This window comes from Mesoplodon densirostris, chromosome 7 (genome assembly GCF_025265405.1).
Source record: "Mesoplodon densirostris isolate mMesDen1 chromosome 7, mMesDen1 primary haplotype, whole genome shotgun sequence".
Lineage (NCBI taxonomy): Eukaryota > Metazoa > Chordata > Mammalia > Artiodactyla > Ziphiidae > Mesoplodon > Mesoplodon densirostris.
This window is the reverse complement of record NC_082667.1, coordinates 68864583-68886619: the sequence shown is the minus strand read 5'-3', so window position 1 is coordinate 68886619 and position 22037 is coordinate 68864583. Positions and strand designations below refer to the sequence as shown.

At 47.3% G+C, this 22037-nt stretch overlaps 1 protein-coding gene across 6 annotated transcripts in view; it reads right to left on the bottom strand.

The window, feature by feature from the left end:
- BMAL1 (basic helix-loop-helix ARNT like 1) overlaps positions 1-22037 on the bottom strand; it is a 106041-nt gene that overhangs the window by 73032 nt on the left and 10972 nt on the right. For 5 of the 6 annotated variants that reach the window (XM_060103338.1, XM_060103342.1, XM_060103341.1 and 2 more), the window contains exon 2: positions 1443-1515. The exons of the other annotated variant lie outside the window; for it this stretch is intronic. The gene's annotated coding sequence lies outside the window, so the exon portion shown is untranslated. The remainder of the gene's footprint in view (positions 1-1442; positions 1516-22037) is intronic. 6 annotated transcript variants of the gene reach the window in all.

Below are 22037 nucleotides of genomic sequence, written 5' to 3'. Positions count from 1 at the left end.
ATTAGCTGTGGCGCACAGGCTTAACTGCTCCGCGGCATGTGGGATCTTCCCGGACCAGGGATCGAACCCGTGTCCCCAGCATTGGCAGGAGGATTCTTAACTACGGTGCCACCAGGGAAGTCCCGATGTGGACAATTTTTAAAGTCTTTATTGAATTTGTTACAATATTGCTTCTGTTTTATGTTTTGGTTTTTGGGCCAAAGGCATGTGGGATCTTAGCTCCTTCAAGCAGGGATCGAACTGCACCCGCTGCATTGGAAGGTGAAGTCTTAACCACTGGACTGCCTGGGAAGTCCCCAGCCCTGCATTTCTAATTGCCTACTAGACATATCCTGTGGATGAATCAGTACCATCTCAAATTCAGTGTATCAAAAACTGGACGCATCAACTACCCTTCTCCATCCCCAATAGCCACATTTCTGCCAATGTTACCACTGTGAACTATCAAGTTTAAACTTTCATCTTCTTTGGCTCCTGTCTTTAAAGTCTAAGAAGACCATAAATCCTACCATTCTTCCTTTGCAATATCTCTCCTATTGGACTTTTTCTGCATTTTAAGCACTGTTAACCCCATGACCTCACACCTGGATTGCTGCTGCTGCGTTGGAACAGGACCCATGCTTCTTGTCCAGCTATCAGATGAATGCTCCTAACATGTTACTTCAGCCATTTCACTTCTTTGCCCGAAATAACTTCAATGGCTTCCCACTGCCTTCAGGACAAAGTCCAAGTGCCTTAGCCCAGCACAGCATTCAGGGTCTAGAAAAGGAGTGGGCAAACTATAGCCCACAGGCCAAATCCGGCCCACGACCTGTTTCTGTAAATAAAGCTTTTTTGGAACATAGCCACACCGTCATATACATATTAACTATGGCTGCTTTCCCACTATAATGGCAGAGTTGAGTAACTATGACAGAAACCATATGGCCTAGGAAGCCAAAAATATTTACCATCTGATCCTTTACAGAAAAAGTTTGCTGACCCTGGTCTAGAATAGAATAATCAACCACCAGCAGATCCTGCAGAAGTTCTTACTCACCACTCCTTTGGATGAAGTTTTTGTTCCTGTGGGTCTTCTGCTGAGCCCACTTTCTTTACATCTTACACCCACCTTCTCAAGCCTGAAAAGCTTATTTCACTCCCCCCCGGACTTGTCCATCCTTCAAAATGCAGCCAAAGCTGCACCTCTCTGTGAGGCCAGCTGCGTCCATCCCCTGCACCCCTGGGTGTTTCTCCTCTGGCTTCTCTCTCTGCATCTACCGCAGAAACCTACAGTGGGATCCACTTCTCCTGTGGATCTTTTCCGCCTATACTGTAGGCTTCTCTAGGGTCCAGGCCTGGTACCCTCCACAGAGCAGCACCAATGAGAACTACCTCGCCCTTCATTCCAAACACCAATCCCTGACAGCATAATTCGGTAAGAAGGCATCAAACAAACTTACCAATGAAGGCCTAGCATTCCACATTTGAAAAGTTAAGCTTGGATCCAAAAGCATGCACTCTAGCCAGCACCACCTAAAAGCCAATGAAATAAGAGTTTAACTTTAAAAGAGAATATTTACATGTTTTCTTTAAATTTACAACCCCAATAAGTTTTGATTTACTGTCCTCCCAGGATGCCCATCTCTGCTTCTCTGCCTAGAAAATACTGCTCATCCTTCAAATCCACTGGACCGCCTTTCCCTGGAAGCCATCCCAGTGTCCCAGACAGGCCAGGCACCCTCCTCTCGGCTCCCATGGAACCCTGGTGAGACATTTATGGTAACATGCGGTACAATGTAGCATAATTTCTTATTTGGGAATGAGGGTCCCTGGACTGTAGGCTTATCAAGAGAAGCTATCTGAGAAATTCACCCCTTCCCTTACCTCCAGTGCCTAGAATACTACGGGCATTTAGACAGTCCTCAATAAATATTTGTAAAATGGGTGGAAAAATAACCTACTCAATTCATGAACACATGCCCAGGCATCTAAAATTCTGCTAGGCCGCAATTTTTATCAGAGAAATGCATGCTTCAATCCCACTGCTTTTAATAGGCAACGGGTTTAACAGGAAGGATTAATGAGATTAAGCTTCTAAATGCACATCTCTGGAATGACACTCCCCTGGGCAGAAACCTTTAGAGGCTCCCAGAACCTAAGAAGGCAAGCCCAGCTCCACAGCCAGGCTGCCAGGCCTGCACCAACTGGCTCAGCCCGAGTCTGCAGCCTCAGCTCCTGTGATCTCCCCCAGTGGACGCTTCAATCTAGACAGATAAGACTGGTGGCCAGACCCTTCTCTCAGCATTCCTTCCAGCTGGATGTCTTCCTCCCCTTCTCTCCACATTATCTCCTTCTACTGAAATGACTTCCATTTCAACATCATATTCCAGACCAAGGTCATGGTGGGGCTCAATAAGACTTTTTTTTCCTTTCTGATTTTGTGTGTGTGTGCGTATGTGGTGGTCAAACACACATAACAAAATTTACAAGCTTAGCCATTTTTAAGTGTGCAGTTCCGTGGTATTACATACATTCACATTGTTGTGCAACTACTACCATTCATCTCCAGAACGTTTTTTTCATCTGCAAAACTGAAACTTTATACCCCTTAAACAACAACTCTACCTTCTCCCTTCCTCTCAGTCCATGGCACTCAGAAAGTTTTTGTGGAATGAATGAATGAATCATTGAACGAACGAAGACATGAATTAATCTGACCTCAACCCTCCCCACAAAAGCCAGAAGTACTGTCTATTTCTGCTGGGCTCCCACGATACTATCTTCACATCTTTCTCAGACTTGTTTCAATCAATCTTAAATGACCCTTTTTTGCACACTTGTATTCTCCTTCAAGGCGGGAACTATGACTTATTTGAAAGGCTAAGCTTGGGTCCAAAAGCATGCATTTAGCTTCTCCTCCGTGTTGTTAGATCCAATGGGCAAGTCTGAGTCCTCCTCTTACAGCTTTTGCTACCAGTGAATCATGCCCTCTTGTTTGACTACTCTCTTCACTTGGCTTCCAGGCTAGCACTCTGGGTTTTCCATCTACCTCACTGGCTGTTTTTTCCCTTTGCTGGTTCTTCCTCATCTCCCCACCTCTTAATGTAAGAGTGCCCCAGGGCTCGGTCCTAGTTCTCCTCTCTTCTCTGTATTCCTTCAATCACCCCCTGGGTGATCTCACCTAGTCTCATATCACCTATAGGCTGAGGATGCCCAGATGTCTCTCCAAGTGCGGACCTCACCTCTGGACTCCTGGCTAATATATCCTACTGCCTGTTTCAGGTAAGATGTCAAGTGGACAGGAGGTCTGTGTGAGATGTGTTCCATGTCTCAAACTTGACCCGTCTCACACAGACCCCTGACCTTCCCCCAGACCTGCTCCTCCAGCATCTTATCCATCTCAGTTTAAGGCCATGGTCTTCCAGTTGCCCAGGCCAAAGATTTGGAGTCATTCTCGTCTTGTCTCGTCTCTTTCTCTCTTACTCTCTATCCAATCCTCTGGTTTTTACCTTCAAAATATATTCAGAATGTGACCATTTCTCACCTCCTCCACCATTACCAGCCTAGATTATTGCAATAGCCTCCTAATTGGTGTCCCTGCTTTCCCTGCTTCTATTTTTGGTGTCACTCCCACTTCCACCCATAGCCTATTCTCAATACAGGAGGGAATCTGTTACAGCATAAGTCAGATTATGTCATTTCTTTGCTTAAAATTCTTGCAAGCCTTCCCAGCAAGGACAATGCCGAAAGGATCAATGTTTCCAGAGCAGACCTGCAGGCCCCCGGGCAACGATGGGGGAGGCGGGGCCTTCAGGCCTGCATCTTCCTCCCAACCGTCTATTTCTCAACTGGCAGTCCTGACACACCTCGTATTATCTGATTCCTTAAGGAAAGGAAACTTTTTAAAGGGAGAAAAGTAGAATCAATCAGCTTCCTTTTCCAGTTAGGACACCACAAGAAGCCAGTAACACCCACATTTCTTAAGAAGCAATAAGAAAGATATGTCGAGTCTGCCACCATTTAATGACTAGTTTCCAAAGAGAAAGCTAGCCTCTCAGGGAACAGGTGGTGCTGGTGGTGAGTCCTCCTGAAGCCCCCCCTGCACCCTCCAGCTGTTCACCACGCCCTATTTGCCTAATTGTCTCCAGACTCTGTCCCCCTCCTCAACCCCCGCCCCCATGCTGTGGCTGGAGGGTGAAGTCCAAATGAAATAAGAATCCAAGGACTTGAATTAGCTCAGGTCTCATCTGTTCTCCCCAGAACTACAGCAGCAGCCTCTCTACCAGTCTCCCCAGCTCTACTCATTTACTTATTTCCAACTACAACTTTACACAGTGATAATTTTAAGAAAACCTAAATTTGATCAAGTCCCCTGCTTTAAAACTCTCCAAAGAGTTCCTACATTGCCATACTATAAATTCTTCAAAAGATATTATACAGTGAACCATAGTAAATATTCTTTTCTATCTTCCGTAGATGCTTTTCTTCTGCCTTCTTCCTTAAAAGTCCTTGCTTGCGAGTCCCCTGGTGGCCTAGTGGTTAGGATTCTGAGCTTTCACTGCCATGGCCCCGGTTCAATCCCTGGTCGGGGAACTGAGATCCTGCAAGCCGTGCAGTGTGGCCAAAAAAAAAAGGCCTGGCTTGATCTAATGGGGGTGGGTAAACCATCCAGCTCAGATTAGTCTACTCCCTGCAACAGTGCTAGGTCAAAAAGGACAAGCACATCACCCAAGCTGGGCCAACCATAGCCTTTCTCTAGGATTAATATATGGATGCAGAGAAAGGAGTTCTCCCTTCACTGGAATTGCTAAGTGGCAGCTGTCAGCAGGGGTGCCCCCCAGGGAGGGTGGCCTGTCTGCAGCAGGAAAGACTGATGTCAACACACAAAGAATGGAAGGCGCCAGATGGACCACCAGCAGCATCAACTCCCACTCCAGAGCCTCTTGCTTTTGTGAACTCCTACAGCACCCTTCCCAGTTATGGAACCAATAACTACCCACTTATGCCTCAGCTAGCTGGAGTCCCAACAGGCCCACCATGACGTTTCCTGTATCTGTGCCTTTCCCCACAATGTTTCCTCTGCCCAGAATGTGTGCTCCTTGGGTTTTACACAGCAGCCAGGCTTACTCTGCGGAGCCGGCCCTGAAGGGAAGCACAGTTAGTCCAATCTTCCAGTCATGCTCTAAAAGGCCTAGAATATACCTACTCTGTTACACTTACACCACTCCCCTAGCTCCCCAGTCTCCTAGCTAGTTCCCCAAGCTAGAAACCTCAGACTCACCTGGTCCTCGGACTTCCTTGTGGCCCGCATGGACTCTCCCTTCTTCCTTTCTGCCCCACGTCTGCTGTCGCAGTCCAGAAACGCATCCTCACCTCCCTGGGCCCGGGCACCAGCCTCCGGGTCTCTCTGCCACTCCCCCTCCCCATCCCTCCACACTGCTGCAGAGTTGAACCTCCAACATCCTTCCTGCCACGTACAGAGTCAAACCCCTGGTGTGAAGGCCCTTCACACACTGGCTTCAACCCAATCCTCTAATTTCTCCCAACCACTTCCACTTCCAGGAGGATGCAGTAGACACACCTTTCCCTATTCCACCTGCTGTGCACAACAAAAATCCCTGCACGTGATATGTAAAACAAACAAGAGACGACTCTGAAAGGCAGAGTGAAGAAGGCAGACCAGTGAGGGACCTCAGGCCCGGAGGAAGGACACCATGGTGAGTGGCCTGCATTTTCTTTTTGCCTCACTTGGAACGGAAGAACCTGGAGATGCCAACAAGCACAGACAAAAAGAAGGCTCCAACAAAAGCTTGGTGCCTCGAGCAAGATAGACAACTTTTAGATAATAACTGCCCTATATCAGCCAAACACCACAGAAAACCTCATGGTCCCGCCCACACCCATACAACGAAGTGCAAATGACATGTGCAAAAAACATCTACAGCTAACCATACACTTAATGGTGAAAGACTGAATGCTGCCCCCCAAGATTAGGAACAGGCAATGCTGCCCACTCTTACCACTCTTACTCAGCAAAGAGCCAGCACAAGAGGCAACAAAAGGAAATAAAACAGATTGGAAAGGAAGAAATCATCTATATTTGTAGATTATGTGATTGTCTAGATAGAAAATCCTGTGAAATACACACACACACACACAAAAGCCTACAACTAATTACTGAGTTTATCTAGAACGTAGGATACAAAATAAAAATAAAAAATCAATTGTTTTTCTGTATACTAGCAATGAACATGTGGACACTGGAATTAAAAAATACAGTACCATTCACAATCACTAAAAAAGAAAAAGAAAATGAAAGAAACACTCAGGTGTAAATACAATTTCTTCCAGCAAATCACTGTATGATCTAGCCACATGGGTCTACTCTGCCAGGAGGGCAGGAACAGTATATTTGTTTCCCTCTCCAATGAAACCAAAATACCCAGCCAGTGCCCAGCACCTAGTAGGCATGCAATATTTGCTGCCACAGCTCATACCCTGCTCTGTTTACGACAGACTTTCTTCCCCTTATGCTCCTAATGGGAGCACCATCTACTAAAAAATTCCATCTCTCATTTCTGCCTTGGCGGGTCATGATTGCCAAGTAAGAACCAGGAAAACTGCTTCCGCTTCCACTCCCAAACACACTTATATTCTTACATTACACACAGCATGGATTGGAAGTGGCCTCTGCAGGTATTTCTTGGTTACCCAGGGGGACACTGGGCCCCTTCCATCAGTCCAAGGGGCCCCAAGATTCAGTCCAAAGATCCCAGGCAATGATGTGAGGCCATTGCCAAAGTTGTTCCATCCAGGCTCTGTGCTGGGAGGAGCTACAGATGTCCTCCCTCTGTCTGAAAGCTCAGTTGTGGAAGAGAATTGTCCATCTGTGCTAAATAAAGTACTGTTGAGGAGAAGAGGCTATGTGAGATACATCAGGGCCCAGAAGGCGTCCAGATATCTTTTTTCAAAAACTTTCCCCCTCTTTTTACTTCTGCGGGTAGAAAGTGAGTCTAATAGTCATTAAGCAAAAGCCAAAAATCTCAGAACTATCCTGACTCCTTTCTTTCTGTCGCACACCACCACCAATCCCGCAGCAAAACCTGTTGTTCCACTTTCAGAACAGATCTCAAATCCAACCACTTCTCCGCATCCCCACCATCACCACCACTCAGGACCTGGCTGCTCTCACCACTCACTGGATAACGAATGGCAACAGACTCGACTTCTCTCCCTGAGTCCTCCCTCAACACAGTAGTCAGGGTGAGCCTTTCATGATGCAACTCAGATCCGACACTCACAATGCAACCAAGTCCTGACAATGACCTTAATGGCCCGGCCCCCTTCACTTCCATGCCTTCACTTTCCACCATGTCCTCATCTTCTCCTCACTCCACTCCAGCCACCTCAGCCACCTCTACTTGCTGTTCCCATGCCTAATGCTCTATCCCAGTTAAACCCACGACTCACTGCTTCACCTCATTCACCACTATACTATGAGTTCATCAAAACCCTTTTTTTTTTTTAACCTTGTGAGCACATGGCTGGACTACATTTCCCAGCCCTCCTTGCAGTTAGGAGTACACTGAATGTGACTGAGTTCTGGGTGGGAGGGATGCACGCTTCTTCCAGACGGGTCCATAAAAACCTCCCCACAAAGTCCTCTCTCTTTTTCCTCACCCTCCAGCTGAATGGAAAGGAATCTGAGGGCCTTGAAGAGGGCAGAGCCACAAGATAGAAGAAGTGTGGGTCCCTCAATAACCACCAGGAAGGATGCCTGCTTAACCAGGAGCAGCCACACTGGAACTTTTCTATATGAGAAATAAAAGTTTTCTTGGGTTGATATGTTGAGATTTGGGGGGCTGTTTGCTATTCAACCTAACAATTTGGTCTCCTTCTCAATGAGGCCTTCTTTGACTGCCCTATTTAAAATGCTCCCAATGCTTCTTAGCTGACTGCCTTGCTTTCTTTTTCTCCACAGTCCTTATTATCACATAGCGTACTGTATATTTTATTTATTATTTTTTTCTCTACCTCCCCAAATTTGAATGTAAGCTAAAGGCAGGAATTTTTGCTTTTTTTTGTTGTATCCCCTGGGTCTAGAACAGTACTTGGAATGTTGTGGACAATCATGTGTTGTTGAACGAACGAATAAATGAATGAATGAATGGACTACATGGGCTCCAAGGTCAGAAAGGCCTGGGTGGAGGCCCACTCTGCCATTTACTACCTGTGTGACCTGGGGCAAGTTACTCTCCCTCTGTAAGACTCATTTCCTTCAACTGTAAAATGGGGGTAACAGTACCTTCTTTATAGGGACTGGGAATAATTAAGATCATGAATATAAATCTTTCAGTGTATGTGCCTGGAAACAGCTCAGGCTCCATACATGCTAATTTCCAGCACTGTCAGCTCAAGGCCAGAGGACAAGACTGGGTGTCAGGTGCTCGCAAAGTCACTGGTAGGGACATCTATCAGAGAGGAAGAAACTGAATGGACTATTTACATGCGCAAACTCTTCTAGAAGAGATCGTGGCAAACACCTGGGTAGTGAAATTCAAGAGCTGCCTAAAAGTTCTCAGTAAATTGCAAAGGATCATTAAAACATGACAAGTGGTGTCAGGGGTGATGAAAAGTCTGCAGAAAAGCACTGCTCTGGAGACAGCACCACCCCAATGATGAGAGATCACTTTGTGCCTTTTCAGAAACAATTTTCACAGCAAAGCTCCAGAAAAGAGAGGCCTCTTGCATCATGAGGACAAGGTAATAAGGCTATAAAAATGGAACTCAAATAAACGACACACAGAGCCTACATGGGCCCAATTTTCCAGGAAAAACAGTGATCGCTACAGCATTCAGATGAGGCAGTCACACTTGTGCCTGAGCATAGCAAATAGCTTTCAGAAATCATTAGGCTGCAGAAAAGCCACTGAGTTTGCCAAATTAGCGGTGCCAGCTCTCACCTGCCCTTCTCTGTCATGCTCTCGTCTTTCTACTGACAAGAGGACACAATCATACCCAATGTCTGCACCTGCTTCGCCATCTTCAAAATACACACCATCCTGGAGTGAGCAGCACCACACAGTCAGGAGAGCCCAGGCTGCAGCCCTTTATGTCTGCAGCCTGACCACCCCCTCTCCCAGGCCCTCTCAGCTTTCACTGGCTCAGACCTGCTCTCAGATCTCACCTCCTGGAACTCTCTGCAGTGCTGGACCTTGTTGACAAACCCCCTTTTTGAAACTCCTTCTTCCTGTGGCCCCTCACAACTCTCACCAAACTCCCCCACACCCACCACTGCGATCCCTCTCATCTCCGTCTCCGGCCCCTCTTCCACCTCTGCACCTCTAAACATTGGTACCCCAAGCCTCTACGATAGGATGTCTACCCACCTTTCTGGTTCTAGTGCCTGTTCTTCCCCTATATTGGAGGCAGGACAGCTTAGTGGTTAGAAGCAGATATTCTGGAGCCAGACCAACTGGGTCTGATCTTAGCTGTACAGCACTATGGCCTTGGACAGATAATAAATTGTTTTGTTTTTTTTTTTAAATGTTGGGGACCACTGTTTTTTTATGTATATTGATTTTTGGCTGTGTTGGGTCTTTCGTTTCTGTGTGGGGGCTTTCTCCAGTTGCGGCAAGCCGGGGCCACTCTTCATCGCGGTGCGCAGGCTTCTCACCATCACGGCCTCTCTTGTTGCGGAGCACAGGCTCCAGACGCGCAGGCTCAGTAGTTGTGGCTCACGGGCCCAGTTGCTCCGTGGCATGTGGGATCCTCCCGGACCAGGGCTCGAACCCATGTCCCCTGCATTGGCAGGCAGATTCTCAACCACTGCGCCACCAGGGAAGCCCAATAAATTGTTTTATGTCTATTTCTTCATCTGTAAAATGGAGACAATTATAAAAGACCTCACTTGGGTCACTGCAGGGATAAAATGAGCTAATATAGATAAAGGTCTTAGAACCATGCCTCGCACCTGATACACTCCATAGTGTGCTGTGACCACTATTACATGAGCGCATTGTTTCAGCCAAACCCCAAACATACACCATGTCCTTCCACCTCCACTTCCTCTACTCAGGCCTTTCACTTTTTTTTTTTTTTTTTTTTTTGCGGTACACGGGCCTCTCACTGTTGTGGCCTCTCACTGTTGTGGCCTCTCCCGTTGCGGAGCACAGGCTCCGGACGCGCAGGCTCAGCGGCCATGGCTCACGGGCCCAGCCGCTCCACGGCATGTGGGATCTTCCTGGACCGGGGCACGAACCTGTGTCCCCTGCATCGGCAGGCGGACTCTCAACCACTGCGCCACCAGGGAAGCCCCAGGCCTTTCACTTTTGCTGGGACTGTCTATCTCAGCCAGTCCTTAAGGTGCTGACAAAAGCAACCACTCTTTAACACCTTTCTATATTCCCTCACCCCAGCTGTCCAATGAGATGGAATACCTCCCTCCTCTAACAGGGTGGGGCTGACTTCTCTCAGGGCCCTCTTCTTAATCTCGCTTGAATAATCATTAATTTTAGACGTGTCTTACCTTCCCACTCCCAGTTCATGAACTCCTCAGAAACAGTGGTGCATTGGGTTTTTTCTTCCCAAATTTTTATCCCCTGTAACCTTATACACTGTAAAGACTCAGTCAACATTTGCTGGGTTAAGCTGAAATGCAAAGCCTAGAGCCTGGGTCTACATAACAATCTACAGAGACTAAAACAACAACAGATCAGCAGGACAGGGGAAGCCTCCCCCATCACCCCAAAGCCAACACAGATTTCAGGTTAAAAAGAATACAGGGGGAACTTCCCTGTTGGCGCAGTGGTTAAGAATCCGCCTGCCAATGCAGGGGACACGGGTTCGAGCCCTGGTCCGGAAAGATCCCACATGCCGTGGAGCAACTAAGCCCGTGTGCCACAACTACTGAGCCTGTGCTCTAGAGCCCACGAGCCACAACTACTGAAGCCTGCATGCCTAGAGCCCGTGCTCCACAACGAGAAGCCACCACAATGAGAAGACTGCGCACTGCAACGAAGAGTAGCCCCAGCTCGCCGCAACTAGAGAAAGCCCACGCGCAGCAACAAAGACCCAACGCAGCCAAAAAAAAAAAAAAAAAAGAACACAGGGGACCAAGTCAGTCATATTTGTTTCTCAGTTTCATTCTAGCCATTTCCTAATGGCCAACAACAATTTCCTAAAAGCCAACCTTTTGGCAAGTTTGCAACCTGCTTCCACTTCTAAGAGTACTTCCCGACAGGCTCACTCTGTCTTAGGGAGACATGTTTTCTTCCCTCAAAAATCCTATTTACTTTTTCTTGTTTTAGGCTACTTCTTAAAAACATCCTTAAGAAGAGATCATTGTTTATTTTACTTTGTTATTGTTTTAAATAAAGTGCCAAAGATATAGGGGCACATAATTCCTCAATTTGAGCAGGTAGATTACTCCTTAAGAGAATGTACTGGGCTCACCTCCACACTTAAGAACAAACAAGCCATGTATTACTTGTAAATACACAGCCTTTCACTTACATCTAATTTCACATTACTGTTAGCCTGCTTCTTCATTCATGGAAAACATGACAAAGACCTTCCTAGCATTTAAAGTAAAATTTGAATATATCCTCATTCCTCTTGGGAAAAAAAATTCTGATTCTCCATCTAATCTTGGGCCATTGCCATTAGCTAGATAAATGCCAAACTAATGAAATGATTCTGTAATACACAAAGATGGCTTAATGCAGCATTAGCTGAAAGAGCAAAAATCAGAAGTAATCTAAATGCCCCATAACAAGCTCACGTCTTATTGAGGGCATTCCCTTGATAGTTATGCAGCCATCTTAAAGAAGCATGCTGAAAACAAGGGAGCCACATGGGAAAAGGCTGAGGATATCATCTTAAGAGGAAAGGGGATGCAATGTGTAAGGATATGTGTTTGTGCCACTAAGGTTGCCCCATCTGGGCAGATTAGGTCGCAGGTTTGAAGTAAGAAGCAAGGAAAATTAGGGGAAAGCTGAGAGAAAATCTCAGTAAACAGGGCCAGAGGGGCTGGTGGTAGGAAAATGAGAAGCCTGGGCATGGGGCAGGGACCCTGCTTAGGAGTACAGAATGGGAGATAGGAAAGGCGCCCCAAAGCCAAGGTCATTTCAGGAATTCTATCCTAAAGCAGGCAAGGGGAATGGAGAAGAGAACCCTTCCACTGCAGAATGAATCAATCCCTGGGTGAGAAAACAATTTTCAAACCCCTAAGATACTTAAAGTCAAGTATTGGCCTTTCCACAGTGTTGCCACCAGGCTCCCACCGGAGGGCTCAGCCCTTCCTAAGCCTCTGAGGCTAATCCTGCCCCAAGGCAGGAGGGATTTAAGGGGCTCTAGCCTAGAACACAGGGATTTAGCTTGTTTGCTGATAGCCTGGCAGATAAAGAAAGTGAGCCCCAATGAGAACAAGTATCTTAGCCAAGGCCACACAGAGAGTTCGGGGCTGAGCTGACACTTGAATCTGAGTCTGCCGGTCTCTGGGTTTAAAGCTCTTCCGTAGAGCAACCTGATACAAGACTGACAGACGAGTCAGACTGGCCCTGCACAAAGTGTCGGCACCCAGCTGCTGACAGAGATGCAGTGGCTTATGAACAGGTGAACCAACCAGAGCAGGGCAGGAAGATCCCAGGGTCCCCAGGACACCAACAGTTGCCCCCAAAGAGAAAAAGCCCCCTCTTGCACCCCAGTCCATGCCAAACCCCTGCCTCTAACCCCTCAGCCTCCCGTACTTTGTGGGTTCAGATGAAGCTCACTGCCCTTGTGGGCATCAATGTTGGTCCCTAAAGACATGACCTCCGGCACTGCTGTGCCACCTGTGGGTTCCACAAGACAACTCCATCTCTGGACAGGAGAAAAAGACTCCAGAGCTCCTCCCCACATCTCCCGTCCCCCTTGATTCCTACCCATACCCCTACCAGAATCCCCACTCTAGACGCCTCCTGCCAATATAAGAGGCCAAACTTCCGGTCTGGCAGGTAAGGTCCTCCCTCAAGGGGTCCACACCACCTACCTAATCAGGCCTCCTAGGGCACCCACACCCCTCCTCAGGTTGGCCAGGGGCTGCCCTCTCGTCCCTTATGCCACCTCCAGAAGCCATGCCCTCCTCCCCCTACCCCAAAGCCCCTAAGCGCCAGCTCAAGCTTTCTCTCATTTTCCCAGACCTCCTCCAAACACACTGGTGTGGCTCACATTGTCTCCACTGAATGACCCCAACCCTTTGTGGGCTAAGTAGCCAAAGGGCCAGGCTCTCAAATATGGAACAAGCAGGTCACCCAGACGCTGCCATCCAAACGACTATGCACAGGAGGCCCTCTTTTCCCTCAAATCTGCTCTAAATACACCGTTAGAGATTCCATTGTTTAAGTGGTTGTCAAAGTCTCCCTTGATCCCCCTTGGGATGGGGTGCAAACATTAGGCAGTGCTGCTGGAGCCAGGACAGCTAGTAAGGGTCCCGATGGATTCGAGAGCGTCCCACCTACCACAGCTGCCTGCACTGAGCACTTCCTGGGCTCCTACTACGTGCCAACCAGCGGGCACAGGGCACAAAGACACAAATCCAAATGCACCAGTTGTTGCAGGAATTCAAACTCAAACAGAAAAGAGTGAGATAAGCCTCTCTAATGCAGCGTGACAAATGTCACCCAGAGAGAGAAAGGCACAGAGGGAAGAAGAGCAAGGAAGAGAGGCAGCCAGGATTCAATTCAACAGAGAAGGGGCTGGGGAAGGGCTCAGAGAAAGCCGAACGGTCCCTGCGGGGTCATCAACAACAGCAAGCAGAAGAGCCGCCAGCATGTACTGGGTGCAGACTGTCTGCAGAGCGCGGCACCGAGCACTTGGCTTGCTCTACCGCAAACTCATGCACTCATTCATTATGGACTCCTACTACCTGTCAGGCACTGTTTTAGGCGCTCCGGATAGAGCAGTGAACAAAATAAACATGGACGCACAGGCCCAGTGGCCATGGCTCACGGGCCCAGCCGCTCCGCGGCACGTGGGATCTTCCCAGACTGGGGCACGAACCCGTGTCCCCTGCATCAGCAGGCGGACTCTCAACCACTGCGCCACCAGGGAAGCCCCTGGGTGGTACAACCTTAAACTGGGTGACATTAGAGAAAAGACCTGGAGAAGCTGCATGAACAAGCCATCCGGATATCTGGGGGAAGAGCATTCGAGGCAGAGGGGCAGCCAGGGGAAAGAGCTTGGACAGGAAGCACGCCTGGCATGTCTGAAGAACAGCAAGGATTCCAGGGTGGCTGGAGTGAAGCGAGAGAGGGGCAGGCAGGGTCAGTGCAGACAGCCACACAAGGTGTGCACTGCACAGCTCGGGAGGGTGCCGCTCACATGCACCACAGTGCGCTGTGCAGAGCCCAGTCTGCTCAAATCCTCACCAGGGCCTGGGGTGGGAGATGAGGTCAGAGAAGTACTGGGAAGCCCTGTGGGCCAGGAGAAGGCTTTTCCTCTGAGTGAGACAAGAAGCCACTGTCAAGAGGGTTCTGAACTGGAGGCAGGACCTGAGCTGACCCCCTCTGCACAGGATCACTGGGCAGAGAGCACAGAGTAAGGAGGCAAGGTTGGAAGCAGAAGACTGCTTCGGAGGCTATTGCAATAATCACGCTCAGCTATGTATCGTATTATCCTCACAATCCCATGAGGATGGTTCAATGATCACTCTTTCATAGATGAAGAGATTAGGCTCAAGAGAGATTTGGTAACTTGCCCAAGGTACTCAGCTAGGCAGTGGCAGATGGGCCAGGATTGGGAAGTAGGGGATGAGAACATTCCAGGTGGAATGAATAGCATCAGTCATGGAACAGGAGACTGGCAGGGCTTGCACACTTGGGGAAAATGGCAAGGGCAGTCAGCGAAGGCCTGTCTGTGCCCTGGCCACTCTCACAGAGAAGCCTACTAGCAGTGTCCAAGCCAACATTGCTCCCTGGACCAGAACCACCACCGCCTAACCCATCTCCCTCTCCACGCTTGTCATCCCCACCTCAGTCCACAGGCAGCCAGAAGAGTCCTTAGAAAACACAGATCAGATATTATTTTCTTGCTCTCGACAGCCCAGTGGCTTCCCTTCATGCCAGGTGACCAGCAGACCCTCAAGTGATGTTGAGTGAATGGATGACTCCCTCATCCCTGCAGCCTCGTCCAGGCCATCCTGTCTCAAAACAGGGGGGCCGGCCACCTCTTCCATCCCTCCTCAGCAGGTGTGGCCAGGACACCATATTAACCAGTCAAAATACACGAGGAGAGAGGGCAGCATTCAGACAACCTTGGGGCAACTTTCGGATTAAACTTTTTAAAATAAAATTGCTTACTCCAGAGCAAACTGGACACGCTTTACCACGTTGTGGCCAAGGAAAAGGAGGTCTGCAGATATGCTTGGGCTGGAAAGACTGTAACAGGTGCCTTGTCCCTCTGAGTTCCCAAAGCTCTGGACAGCACTCTCTGTGGGGACGATGTCTAAGAGCTGCATGAGCTGGACAGAGTCATAGGCACTAGGCAGCCAATGAAAGGCCTTCCTCACCAAGTCTGTGAATTTAAGGGGTGGAGCCAATGACTGTATTCTCTTCTGGAGGCTAAATACAGTGGACCAGTTATCTCAGAAACTAGGGGAAACTATGAAATTAAGGCTGAAACAAAACTTTACCAAATGTGAGCCGGCGACTATTTGGAACAAAAGGATTTATTTCCCAAGGATCACTACCGCTCCCATGGTTTAAAACCAGGCCCTCTGAGGGTCAACTCCTTCCAAACCCTTTGTTATAAGTAGAAGGAGATACATAAACATACACACATACACTTGCATGTATGTAGATATATTTTTACAGGAATGGTAACAACACCAAAAGAATGAAAATAGTAACAAGCTCTCCCCCACCCACCCACCCAAGAAAACCGAATTTAGTAACAGAGAGCCTCCCAAGCAGGCCCTGGTAGGAGTGTTAAATGATCACTGCATGAATGACTTGTTCTCTGGTTAAACGGCACAGTTTGTGGGTGGGAGAGGGGTGGGGGGAGCTCTGGAAGCCAAGTGAGTCCCCAGACCCCTTCAGGAGGCAGATAACTTCAAGTTTTCCTGTACTGCATCAAACCGGTACGAGGCAAGCTTCAAAGGCTTTGCTCTTTGAGCAGGAAGATGGGAGGAGAAGGGTCAGAAAAGCAGTCATAATATCTGTAGAGGAAGGGGGCTGAGTCTCCACGGGGGTGAGGGGCCTGTTTGTCCTGGTTCTCAGAAAGAGGAGACATGAAGAGCAGGATGAATGGCCGAGTCCTAGTCTGAAAGAGAAGTATAATATAAAAGAAGACTCAACAAGGAAGTTCAGGAAAATTACTTTTATTTGACCAACTCCAAGCTTTTCTGGGCAGTCAAAAGCCAAGCAGATAGTGAGGTGAAAAGATCCCGTGAGAGCTGGTCATCAGGAGTTTCAGAAAGAGCAACACCTCAGTGAATTCTTCCAAATACATACAAAGGTCAGACTCAGGCACAAGCGAAAGGACTGGGGGTGGTTGGGTGATGGGGAAGCAGGGTGAAGTTAATGAAAACTAGTTGCCTGAAGGTAACAGCCCCATGTCCCACTGGAGGGACAATGAGAAGCTGGTCCTCATTAAAAGTTGGAAATTAGGGAGAGAATATAAGCTCATCTATAGACAAAGCTGTGGCATGCACAAATCTAGACCCCTATGTGCAAACTGCCTCATCACTGTTCAGAAAAGACAGACATGCACCTTGGGCAGTCCAGAGGTGGGGCAGGTGGAGGGACCAAGAGAGCCGGCCCCTGGCTCATGCCTTCAGCTTTTGCTTTCTCCACCTGTAGATCCCAGCCTGGCCCAGGCTGACTGAATGGGAGAAGCAGCTCAGAGGTCTCCTTGATCTCACCCCTCTGCACCAGAAAGTACCGAGGACATACAAGGAGCCAGGCCTTGGAAGCTTTCCAACTCTGGTCCCCCTGCTCCACTACAAATGGGCGCATGTAACCACCTCTGGGGCCACTCTTACAATCTGTAATTATCTTTATCATTGATTTCTCTGTGAACTGCTTCTCTCTCCCACCAGAATGAAAGCTCCATGGGGCAGAGGCCAGGTCTGCCTTGCTCATCACTGTGCCCCCAGCCAGCATCTAGAACAGTGGCTGCCACATTGCAGGATCATAGCAAATGAATGCATGGCTCGGGGACTGCCTGGCTTCAAACACCAAGCAGTCATCTCGAACAGCTGTGCCTGAGCCTGCCCTGCAAGGAGTGGGCTAAGCGCTGGATGGATGGCCCAGTGCCTCCCCCAAAGCTCTCAGCCAGCTCAGGGCCCCCACCCCTTCCCTGCAGTCCCGACCCCTCCTCCTCACCGCACCCCAGAAGCACTGCTCAGGCCACTCACCTGAGCCATGACAAGGAGTAAGGGGAAGCTGCTACAGGGCAAAGGACAACAATGTGCCCTCTTCATTCTATAAAAATGTTGGTGGGAAGAAGCCACAACCAAAACTACAAAGTCATGAACAGATGGAGGGGACACTAGTAATGGAAGGGTACTGAGAGAACAAAGGACAGGGTCACTCAATCCCAGGGTAATAGAGCCAGAGGTACCTGAGGGACACAGGAGTATAGGATAAAGGAAAAAAAGTCACACAGTGAATGGGAAACCTGCAAAGTTCATTTCCTTAAGTGACTGTAATAAAGGCTAGTCAAATTCCAGGAGGAGCATTACTCAGGACATCTTTCCTAACACATTATAAACATTTAGCTTTCTATGTTAATTTCCAAAAGGAAAACATCCTCTTTATAACAAGTTCCTAAATGCCTCAGTCAGAAAATAATTTGGATAGGTCTGAGTTAACATGATGGTTTAAAACCCAGGCCAGGTTGCCAAAAATAAAGATTCTTGATTTGGCTGGAGAGTATTAATTTGTGGGACTAATTTTTAACTGGCCTTTTACGATTATAAAAGTAATACATGCTCATTGTTGAAAAATAGGAAACCGCAGAGAAGAAGATGAGAATGAAAATCACCTCTAATTCTACAAGATGAGAACCACTGATAACACTGGCGCATTTCCCTCCTTCTATGAATGAAATTTTAACAGAGTTGAGTGCACACCGTGAATATAATTTCAGTTCCTGCCCTCTTCCAGTAAAGTTCACTTAAAAGCACTCCACTGGTTTCCAAGAAAGAAGTTTACCCTTAGTGAATAAACAAATTAAATAACAAAATGAATAAAAGAAACCCTTCATGAAGTTAAAAAAAAAAAAGGAAAAGTGATTATTCCACTGAACCCCCATTTCCTTAGCAAAAGAAAAAAAATCACTACAGCTGAGACAAAAATGGCCCATAAGATAGTAGGATTAAACTCATCTTTGTATTCTCTTACCTATATATTTTCAAGAAATATATTTTGAACAAGCCACACATTTTTCAAATCAACAGAAGAATTTTATAACTGTATCCTATTGTTTTGAAGCACGAAATCAAGTCTTTATGGTCTTGGGAAAGTTTTATCTTCCAATCTGCAGGTGAACCAAACCATTTAAAGATGATCAGTTCACATTCACGGACCATGACATCCAAACGAAAGTCTTATCTCCAGTTTTGTTGTATTCTGTGACCTAAACTGTGCAGTAAGCAAATAGCCTTGCCAAGGACATATGTGTCATGTGCTACCTGGCTGGGAGCTGCCCTGATGTCTGCCTGCATCCCGGTGGGGTACGTGGTTTTACGTGTAGGCCCAAGGCCTTGGCCAGTGGAGAGGAGAAGAACCTTTCCACCTAGCAGAGAAGACTATCCAGGATTAAGAGCTCCTTAGCACAAGGCATTTTTTTTTCGCCTCTCATAACAGTTCACACTTCATTCAACAAACGTGTCCATGTCAGGCACTGGGCTGGGTGCTCTGGACACAAAGGTGAATAACACAGACGCTGTGCCCACTTCCACGGAGCTGCAGTTTGCAGGGCACTTCCCCATCCATTATCCTCACACTAAGCCTGGGAGACAGAAAGGTCATCGCCATTGTTCCCATATTCTAGATGATAAGGCAAACGTTCATTGGAGTATTTTACCCCAGGTTATGACATGGAAGAGCTAGACTCAAATCTAGGTTTTCTGACTCTTCATCCAGTGCCCAGTTTCTGAGCAATAAGTTGCCCTGACTTCTAGATGGCTGCACGTGTCCTGGTTTCTGGAAGCCTTCTTAGATTCTGACTCTGGACTCAGGCATCTTCCCAGCTTTCCTGGCAAGAGTTTCAGATCCTATTTACTCCCTTCTACAGTGTAGCACACTGCTAGCCTCCCCCAGTGTTCAGTCTCCTTTCCACCCTGAAAAACAGATTTTGCTGGACTCATGGCCTCCCAACTGAAGATATTTCCCAGCTTCCTTTGCAGCTAAATGTAGCCATAGGACTAAGTTCTGGCCAATGGGATAAAAGAATGTGCTACTTCCAGGTCTTGCCCTTAAAATGACTGCATGTATTACTCCCTGATCCTTTCCCCTGGGAGACAGTGAAAACTGAAGCTTCCACCTTCAACCACCAAGTGGAAGCCACATGTTGAAGACAGAAGGCCTGGACCCTTATCTACTCTAAACTGGTACATGAGAAAGAAATCAGCTTCCACCCAATTTCAGCCAATGTGTCTGTGGAGCTCCCTAATACAGGAATTTGCTCTGTGTCCCATCTAATACAAGAAGCTTGAGTGAGACCAGTTCTACATTCTCGTAGCAAAGCCCCTTGTCGCCAATTAAATACCTTAAAGGGGATGTTCAAAACTATATAAGAAAGTATTCCATTCAGGTTTATTTCATGGAAAACTTTTCAAAAATGAAATTAACAGGATCTCCAAGATGATTTATGTTCAGGTCACAGGAAAATTGAGAGGGCCCAGAAAAGCAAACCAGCCTCCTATAGTAACAGGAGGGGAGAGAGCTCTAAGTGATAACACCACCAGTTCTCTCTCCTACAGCAGTTTACTCCATTCCTAGAAAAGGCACCAAGAGCTGAAATCATGTGAATCAACGCTCATTTCTCCATGGAAACAATGTGATAATAAGAGCTTGTGTTCCCAACCAAGAACTCGATGGTCAACTTTTTAAAGAAATTACATAAACTCCATGTTTTATCATCTATTAAAGCCTTGGGACTTTTAAAGCTAGAAGGGCTGCTGGTCCAATAATATACCACAGAAGATCTTTGTGTGTTCTGTACCATCGAAAGTAGGTGCAAATCAATTAAACCTAACACAATAACCAATCACATGACCTTTCAGTTATTCTGATTCAGTAACAGTGTCGTTTGTAGCACTTCACTTCAATAATTCCTGCTGACCTCTGAATATAGTAAATCACAACACTTAAGAACATCTTCAACAGAGTAAGCAAAGAGGAACTTGGGAAGAAAGTAGAAGTTGTCAGAAAAGTGGTGTTTCAGCCTGACTCTGCCACTGACTAGCTTTGGGACCCTGGACAGTAGTTTAAATTCTCTAGGTATTTCTAGCCTGCAAAATGAGTCTTTATAACTCCTCTCCTCATAAGGCTGTGGTGAAGACGAGACAAGACAATACACGTAAAAACTACTTTGTTAATCACACATGAAAGGTGGATGGCATTGTTATCATGACCGTGACCTCGGAAAAGGCTTTTGTGAGATTTTGACAAGCATCAACGTGAAAATGGAGCAGACTATCAACTACCCAGCCACTTTTTGAAAAACTGACCCAGAGCAATTCTTTCCTAGTCCTCTCTTTCCCTCTTTAAAATCCCCCCGTAGGCACTAGCTGGCAAGAGTTAGTCAATCTGCTGCATTCATCCTTGTCATCCATTTGCTCACAAGCCACAGGGAAGCCAGCAAGAGCTGCTAGATGTTAGCCATGGCCGTGAAGGAGGGAGAGACATGGCCACTATCAACCAAAAATGCCTTCCAAAGACCCATTGTGCTGTCAGAAACCTCAAAACCAGATTCAGAAAGCATTTTAGGGTCCCAGGAAAAGGGAGGAAGAAGAATGCATCAGGTAAGAGTGCAGGCTCTGGAGTGAGACTGTCCTGGGTTTGAATCATGGCTTTTCCACTCACTGTGTACCATCAAAGGCACTGGGTCTCAGTCTCCCTAACTAGCAAGTGGGACTGACAGTGCCCACCCCACAGGGCTATTGTGAGTACTAAATGGGAAAAGTCATGTGAGCACTTAGCATAGTTCTCGGCAGAATGGTAAATACTCGAAGGTTAAGTACTGCTATAATTATTATTATGAATAATAAGTATATCATGCAATATTAACAATAATTAAGATTTGGCAAATCTCTAGTCCTTCATGTCAAGACTTTGCTACAAGCTTTATAACCAAGTATTACCTGGACAGCATGCTGGCTCACCCACTAATTCCCCAAACGAATCAAGGTTCTTCTGGACTTCTTCCTATTGCCCCAGGATGGGTGAAACGTCTAAGAATGACCAACTGGCCAGGTGGCTAGATCCTGACACTTGTTTTTCTGGTTCATAGCTGTCCATCACTATCCTGAGAGGTGTGCAAAGAGGAGAAGAGATTAACTAGGATGTCTGTGTCTAACTTTTCTATCTATGCCGAGGCTGGCCCCCCATCTCTCAGGGTGCAATATATCATCATCTTTAAAATACGGCCCTACACCAGCAAAGTGAGGCTAGTCAGCACCCATTTGGTGGACAGCGCCACATCCCTAAACACACCCTGGAGGCAGGGGAACTACCTCGGTGCCCTCCGGGCTCTCCCTGAAAGGCTAGGACACCTTCACTATTAACACCATGGCTGCTACTCCCTACAACCAGGGAGCAACTTTACTGCTGCCCAAACCCCTACTCTTTCCTTATCTCACTCCAGCATCAAAACCACACTGTAAGGGGCTGGACAGGAACTGTTATACCTGCTCCACAGATAAGGAATCAGCCACAGTTTGAGACATTAAGTTATTTGGCTTAAACTATCTGGTGCGTAAGTAGCAGAAACAGTCTAGAATGCAGGTTATCCTGTTCCCAATCAGGGAACCTTTCTGGAAAATGTGGGTATTTGTTTTTAAACATTTG